This window comes from Ranitomeya variabilis, chromosome 1, assembly GCF_051348905.1.
Source record: "Ranitomeya variabilis isolate aRanVar5 chromosome 1, aRanVar5.hap1, whole genome shotgun sequence".
Taxonomy (NCBI): Eukaryota; Metazoa; Chordata; class Amphibia; order Anura; family Dendrobatidae; genus Ranitomeya; species Ranitomeya variabilis.
In genome coordinates this window covers 1,012,336,630-1,012,344,320 of record NC_135232.1, presented here as the reverse complement: position 1 = coordinate 1,012,344,320, position 7,691 = coordinate 1,012,336,630, and the positions used below count along the sequence as shown (strand labels likewise).

At 41.1% G+C, this 7,691-nt stretch overlaps 1 long non-coding RNA gene across 2 annotated transcripts; it reads left to right on the top strand.

Annotated features, from left to right (window-relative positions):
- Window positions 1–469: 469 nt before the first annotated feature.
- On the top strand, window positions 470–7,290 carry LOC143792992 (uncharacterized). 2 transcript variants are annotated; one of them, XR_013220019.1, is made up of 3 exons: window positions 470–888; window positions 4,358–4,481; window positions 5,708–7,290. It is a non-coding gene; the product is annotated as an uncharacterized LOC143792992 (long non-coding RNA). The 2 variants fall into 2 exon arrangements; XR_013220020.1 differs by having other exon boundaries at window positions 4,355–4,481.
- The last annotated feature ends 401 nt before the right edge of the window (window positions 7,291–7,691 follow it).

Sequence of the window (7,691 nt, the reverse complement as noted above, 5' to 3'; positions counted from 1 at the left end):
CAGCTATTTTAGCATGAAGGCCTGCTGCACAAAGTCTCCTCTTAACAGTTGTTGTAGAGATGTGTCTGCTGCTAGAACTCTATGTGGCATTGACCTGGTCTCTAATCTGAGCTGGTGTTAACCTGCGATTTCTGAGGCTGGTGACTTGGATAAACTTATCCTCAGAAGCAGAGGTGACTCTTGGTCTTCCTTTCCTGGGGTGGTCCTCATGTGAGCCAGTTTCTTTGTTGGCCTTGATGGTTTTTGCCACTGCACTTGGGGACACCTTCAAAGTTTTCCCAATTTTTCGAATTGACTGACCTTCATATCTTAAAGTAATGATGGCCACTCGTTTTTCTTTACTTACCTGCTTTTTTCTTGCCATAATATAAATTCTAACAGTCTATTCAGTAGGACTATCAGCTGTCTATCCATCAGACTTCACAACTGATGGTCCCAACCCCATTTATAAGGCAAGAAATCTGTGATACAAATGAGACAAGAATGTCTGAATGTATGTGTAGATAGTGATTTCATGTATCTATTGCCATTAACTGAGTACAAAGACAAAATGGAAGCGGTGCCCTTCAAGTGATCTATTTATATTGCATGAGGAGATGTGGCACAAAATAACAAGGCCGAATAACAAGATAAGTGTTATTTATATTGCATGAGGAGATAAATGTGGAATTTGCACAATAAACAGCTCGTGATCTTTATAGTAACAATAAGAAAAATGCCAGTACGCATGACAGCTTTAAAGTGTATAAAACAGGACGGTACCTAGATGGGGGAGGGACATTTCCAGACTCTTCAAGTGGACGCACTGTGGTCTGTGATGTAAGCCGGGATTGTTTCCTTCCCCCTGTCGAGGTCCCCCGTCAGGAGAAAGAGATGCTACAATATCCGGTAATGTATTGATGCTTACTATCTCTATATATATATGATTGTATAACAAAGATGTTGATCATTGCATGTCAGAACTTTTGAACTAATCTTGTGCCAAAGGTCATTATAAATCTTTTTAATCACAATTAATAAATTTCATAATCTTGTTTTACCGAAAAAGACTTTTGTCTGTGCCTAATTAGTATATTAGTGAGTGCTCCGTAAGTAAGGCATAACGCCTCCTCATTAATGACTCGGTAAGACATAAATTGGCGTAGTCGGCAGGATCTTATGAAAGCAAGTTTTTTTTTGTTTTGTTGTTTTTGCTAAAAAGAATTTTGTGATAGATAATAGATGGATTTTTGAAAGTTTGATTGTCTAGACAAAGGAAATTGTTAAGTTGCTAGAAGATTGTTTCTTTTTGGCACAAAGCCAATTTTTAGAAATCCTTATAACTTTTTGTCTGAATATAATTTTGAAATTTTGTTTTTATCAAAGTGATATATTTTGATTGATAATTCTTTGTGCAAAAAATTAGAATTTGGCATTTTGCCAAAAAATGTTTAAAAAGCGCAAGGAAAGAGTTGGAAAAGTTGTGGACGTGCCCGGTTGGACCGAGGCACCGTATAATATATTGGCACATGAATTGAGCAGTTCTGGACTAGCGGAACAGTGGTCTAGTAAGCTCAAGGGTAGTGAACCCACTGATGTTGTTAATGTACTCAGGGGGGTCCCCGCAAAGGCGGGTGATGCAGTTAACCCCTCGATGTTGTTAAGTTACTCGAGGGTGTCCCTGCCAAGGCAGGTGATGCAGTGTCTCTATTGGGTGTTGGCCACCGCCTATAGACCAGTTCACAAGAAGAACTGATGATTGAATCTGAAGGAAGACGGGTAGTGCTGGAATGCAAAAAAAAAAAATTACTAAAAGATAAGTTGGAACACTATCAGGGTGTAGCAGAAAAAGCTGCTATCAAAGTTGCTTAACCCCTTCCCGACATGTGACGGTATAGTACGTCACATGTCGGGACCCCCGCTTTGATGTGCGCTCCGGCGGTGAGCGCACATCAAAGTCGCGACATGTCAGCTGTTTTTTACAGCTGACATGTGCGCGCAATAGCGGCGGGTGAAATCGCGATCACCCGCCGCTATTAACTAGTTAAATGCCGCTGTCAAGCGCAGACAGCGGCATTTAACTACCGCATCCGGCCGTGCGGCCGGATATGAGCGCATCGCCGACCCCCGTCACATGATCGGGGGTCGGCGATGTGTCAGGAAGGTAACCATAGAGGTCCTTGAGACCTCTATGGTTACTGATTGCCGGTGGCTGTGAGCGCCCCCCTGTGGTCGGCGCTCACAGCACACCTGCAAATCTGCTGTGTAGCAGCGATCTTATGATCACTGCTGCATAGCAGAGCCGATCGGGCTGTGCCTGCTTCTAGCCTCCCATGGAGGCTATTGAAGCATGGCAAAAGTAAAAAAAAAAAGTTTTTAAAAATGTGAAAAAAATAAAAAAAATATAAAAGTTTAAATCACCCCCCTTTCGCCCCAATCAAAATAAATCAATAAAAAAAAAACCCAACCTACACATATTTGGTATCGCCGCGTTCAGAATCGCCCGATCTATCAATAAAAAAAAAGCATTAACCTGATCGCTAAATGGCGTAATGAGAAAAAAATTCGAAACGCCAGATTTACGTTTTTTTGGTCGCCACGACATTGCATTAAAATGCAATAACGGGCGATCAAAAGAACGTATCTACACCAAAATGCTATAATTAAAAACGCCAGCTCGGCACGCAAAAAATAAGCCCTCACCTGACCCCAGATCACGAAAAATGGAGACGCTACGAGTATCGGAAAATGGCGCAATTTTGTTTTGTTTTGTTTTTTGCAAAGTTTGGAATTTTTTTTCACCACTTAGGTGAAAAATAACCTAGTCATGTTAGGTGTCTATAAACTCGTAGTGACCTGGAGAATCATAATGGCAGGTCAGTTTTAGCATTTAGTGAACCTAGCAAAATAGGCAAGCAAAAAACAAGTGTGGGATTGCACTTTTTTTGCAATTTCACTGCACTTGGAATTTTTTTCCCGTTTTCTAGTACACGACATGCTAAAACCAATGATGTCGTTCAAAAGTACAACTCGTCCCGCAAAAAATAAGCCCTCACATGGCCAAATTGACAGAAAAATAAAAAAGTTATGGCTCTGGGAAGGAGGGTAGCGAAAAACGAAAATGGAAAAACGGAAAATGCTCCGGGGGTGAAGGGGTTAAAATAAATACTGTAAACGAAAAGGAAAAAAAATAATAAGGACGGAAAATGAAATAATCCGGGAGCAAGCCCGTGATGCAGCTGGTCACCTTCAATTTGGAGATGACGGACAGCCCATTATGGTGGAACAAGGTGTTCCCCATACTTGAACCAGGATCTCAACTGAGGATTATACTCAAAATGAAGTAGATAGCATCTTAACCCAGTTTAAACAAAAACCTGGAGAAACAGAAATTGCATGGTTAGTTAGGATGCATGATTATGAAGGTCCAGGATGAATGTTTTATAGAGAAATAAGATCTCATCTGTAATATCTGTCAATGTATTAATTGGTTGTGTATTTGTATAAGTGTGTAATACAGAGCTGGGATAGGCTCTGTGCAGTGTTGTTATTCTGGTCATTTTGGATTGGCAGTACATTATATGAAGCTATATTTTGTATAAGGCCGTGGTTTTTGTTGTTTGGCCTTGAAGTGCTTTCAAAGTGTCAGTGGACACTGCTGTAGTTTTATTTATATAGAGTTAATGTGTTAAATCCAAAGTGCAAAATAGGCAGGCTGTGTGAGCCTTGTATGTATGTATGTATGTATGTCAATGAGACATTATTCAACTCAGTTTGAGCTGAACTAGATGGAGTGATTGAGATAAGGGATTTTCTTCTTGTAAAAATCAACTGAAAAGTGAAAGGAAAAAAAAAAAAAAGAGAAAAAAAAAAACAATCCCTGAATGAGCATGTATGAATAAGTGATCACATAAGTATCATTACTTATCTAACTGTTGTTGAAGGTCCAAGGACCGGCCCAAGTGGTGAAATTTTTAGGAATTCAATGGAACAAAGGACATAGGAAAATCTTGCCTAAAGCTAGACAGACAATAATCAATTTCCCAGTTCCTAATTGGAAAAACATATAAAAATGGAAGGTCATGGTAAGAGCAGTCAATATGCGGAATTATATGCAATTTTCTTAGCTCTGAGTTTTGAGCAAGGACGTGAATGTCACTTGTATACAGACTCTTGGTCAGTAGCAAGTGCACTAGCTACCTGGACGATGGGGTGGAAAAAATATGGATGGCTTATCCATGGAAAAGAAGTTTGGGGGAAAGAGGTGTGGGAGAGTATTGAAGAAATAATGCAAACCACGCCTACCACTGTTTTTTTTTTTATGTTGATGCACATGTACCTGCTGATTCACTTGAACGTTTGTTTAATTCTGAAGCAGATAGAGCAGCTGCCATTCGACAAACAACGGCGGAAACCGATAAAGCAAAAGAAACATGGCTTCACGGTACGGCCGTTTGGGCACATCAGAAAAGTGGACACCTGGGAGAAAAAGCCACTTACAGGTGGGCCCAGAAAAGAGGAGTTCCCCTCACCATGGACATAATAAAACAAATTATTGCACAGTGTCCTGTTTGTCAACATTCCCAAAGGAGAGAGGTGCCACACACAGTAATGGGACACATAGGGAGGGGACAATTACCTGCACAAATTTGGCAAATGGACTTTATAGGGCCACTATCAGAGAGCAGAGGGTGTAAGTATGTCTGTACAGCAGTAGACACATACTCAGGCCTGATGGTAGGTTTCCCATGCAAGGCAGCTACACAATGGAGTACATTGAGAACTTTAGAAATAATAACACAGTATTATGGGATCCCACTTCAAGTACAGACAGATAATGGGTCACATTTTACTGGACAACAAGTCAAAGACTATGCTATGGAACACAACATTCGATGGGTATATCACATGCCTTATTACCCTCAAGCAGCAGGGTTAGTAGAAAGAATGAATGGGTTACTAAAGGTTACCCTGAAAAAGTTGAACCAATCTGATACTTCATTTGGGCAATGGAGGGATAATCTAAGTGATGCCCTCCAGATAATAAACAGTAGGCCCATAACTGATTCCATGACTCCTCTGATGAGGATGCTGACACCCAATCTCACAATACATGAAGCACACGTAGTAGAGACTATTATCTACTGGAAAATACATAAAGAAGCCAGGATCCCTGAAAGGGCAACACCCCTGTCAGCTGGACTGGATTTGAGTGCACTAAATGTAACAGTCATTCCTTCAGGTAAGGTGGTTCCAATTTCCACTGGATTGGGTTGTCAGATCCCTAAAGGTCACTATGGTCAGATTGCTACTCGTTCCAGTTTTGCATTAAAAGGGGCCATAGTGGTGGGAGGAATTATTGATGCAGATTATCAAGGAGAGATTAAAGTATTGATGTTAAATTTGGGAACAGAGCCTTTGATCATTGAGAAGAAACAGAAAATGGCTCAGATGTTATTAATACCCGTAAACTTATCTCTGGGGGAAGAAGGTCATGCCCCCACTGAATTAACAGTAAGAGGAGATAAAGGTTTTGGCTCCTCTGAAATAACTAATGTTGGAGCTAAAATCTGGGTGCAAAATGCCCAAGGACCGCCTTCAGAGGCTGAGGTGATTGCAGTTGGCAGGGACCGCACCTTGCTGATCATGAGGCCAGGTGTGGAAAAATGGGAGTATATCCCACAGGAGAAATGTTATTTACGGGAATAATGCAAATTTGTTGTTACAGATCCTGTATATTCTAATGTTTGGAATCCTTGGAGGAGGATATTCGGACGTTGAAGGATGGACACCTGGAGTGCGGTTGACGGCGGTTCAGATCTGGCCTCACCCAAGACCTGGAGACTGGAATGCTTACAATCATATTTATCCGTCTCACATTGAGGGATGTGGCTCATATGGGGTCTATCACAATGAATCACAAGTAATATTCCGAGTGAACTTAACCCTATCGGACACGGATCAGCAATGGATGTATGGGCCTCCCTTGGAAGATCCAACTGAAAAATTATCCAAATGGTATCATTGGCCTGATACTATAATAACAAATGGAACTGGGCAAGTGACAATCATGGCTGAAGAAAACATAACATGCTGGAGAGAGGATATTAGCCAATATATAGGTTTTGGTAACATAGATAAGACTGTATGGATGAACTATACAAAGAAAGGGAAGAGTCACAATGTGTTTAATTTTGCTTTGAATCAAACCGGACTAATAGTCTGTAGTTCTGAGAAACAGGTGGAATTTCTACGAGGGAAGACACTATCTTCCTGTGATAACAGTACTGGGACGGTTAATGGTACTGGACAATGCTGTGGGACGTTAGATAGAAGCTGGGGAAAATGGGGCAGGTGGCTTAGAGTATATCAAGATACTGCCCTAAAAGTTGATCCCGGGCATTTGAAGAAAATACCTACAGCATGTGTAAAAACTGGCACTCAATCGCAAAAGACTGTAGCTTCAGTAATAGTGACTTTTCCGCCTGATAAGCCTTGCTCCGTTCGAAACCGAAGGGCATGGTACGATACCATATTGGGGGGTGTAGGTGCCATTGCCGGGACATTAAACTCTTTTGATATCGAAACACTGGCTAATAGAATGAGCAATGCCGGGAGGGGTATTCAGGATGCCCTGACGTTACAAGGACAGTGGTTGCCTACGGTCTGGCATCCTTGGAAACAGGCCCTGCAAATTGACTCATTCTTATTGCAGATGAAAAATGCTTCGGACTCCTTCATGTTTAAAGAGGGGTCTAATATTACTCAAGCTTTTAATTGGACAGTATGTACATTGCAAACCATTTATCAAATGCAACAGAAGGCTACAATGCAAACGCAACTCATGACAGGAAATGAGGGAGTGTGGAGGACCGTGTTCGACAAGACGATCCCAGGAACCTCTTGGTTAAAAATAGAGGCTCCTAAAATGCTTTGCGATGATACTGCTTGTCAAGGCATAATAAACCTATATAATGTAACTAATCAGCAAATAATGTGTAGATATGTAGTGTTGCCATTACTTTTGGGGATGCCAGGGAACCAATGGTTTTGGATGCCCAAAATGAATGGATTGTATATCGACAATAATAATCGTACACATGATTTAAGTTTGTGCGAGGATACCTTAGAGGGAAAAATATGCAGACTACCTTCTGCTATGTATGAACCATGTTTGCTGCAAGGAACAGTAAATGTGTGTGAAATCACCATTCTACCCACTACCTTCAAGATGTTGGTGGAAATAGGCCCCCAGGAGATCTGTGTGGTAACAGACACTCCTGTGGTCCCTGGAATGCGGATACCTTTTGTTGGATGTTTGCAGAATGTCTCTACGTTGATTTGGGAAAATCAGACATTTCTGTTAACACACGACAAAGTAGTTCAGGAAACAGTTTGGTGGCGTCCAGTGACGTTGCCTGTTAATAACTGGGACCTGAATCTGACTAAATTGAAAGAGATCATCGAAAAATCTGAAGGAGGAAGGAGGATGATTGAAGGTTTAAATAAAACCATACAACAGCATGTAATTAGCACTACTATAGTAGCAGGGAAAATTGTAAAAATGGGTTCTGTCATAGCTGATGCCACTTCTCATCATTGGTATGATATTTTTCTTGGGTACTCGCCATCCGCTAAGAAAATGTTGGACTGGGTAATCCACCCACTCCTAGTGGTCATGGTAATAGTTATCATATTATCAATATGGAACT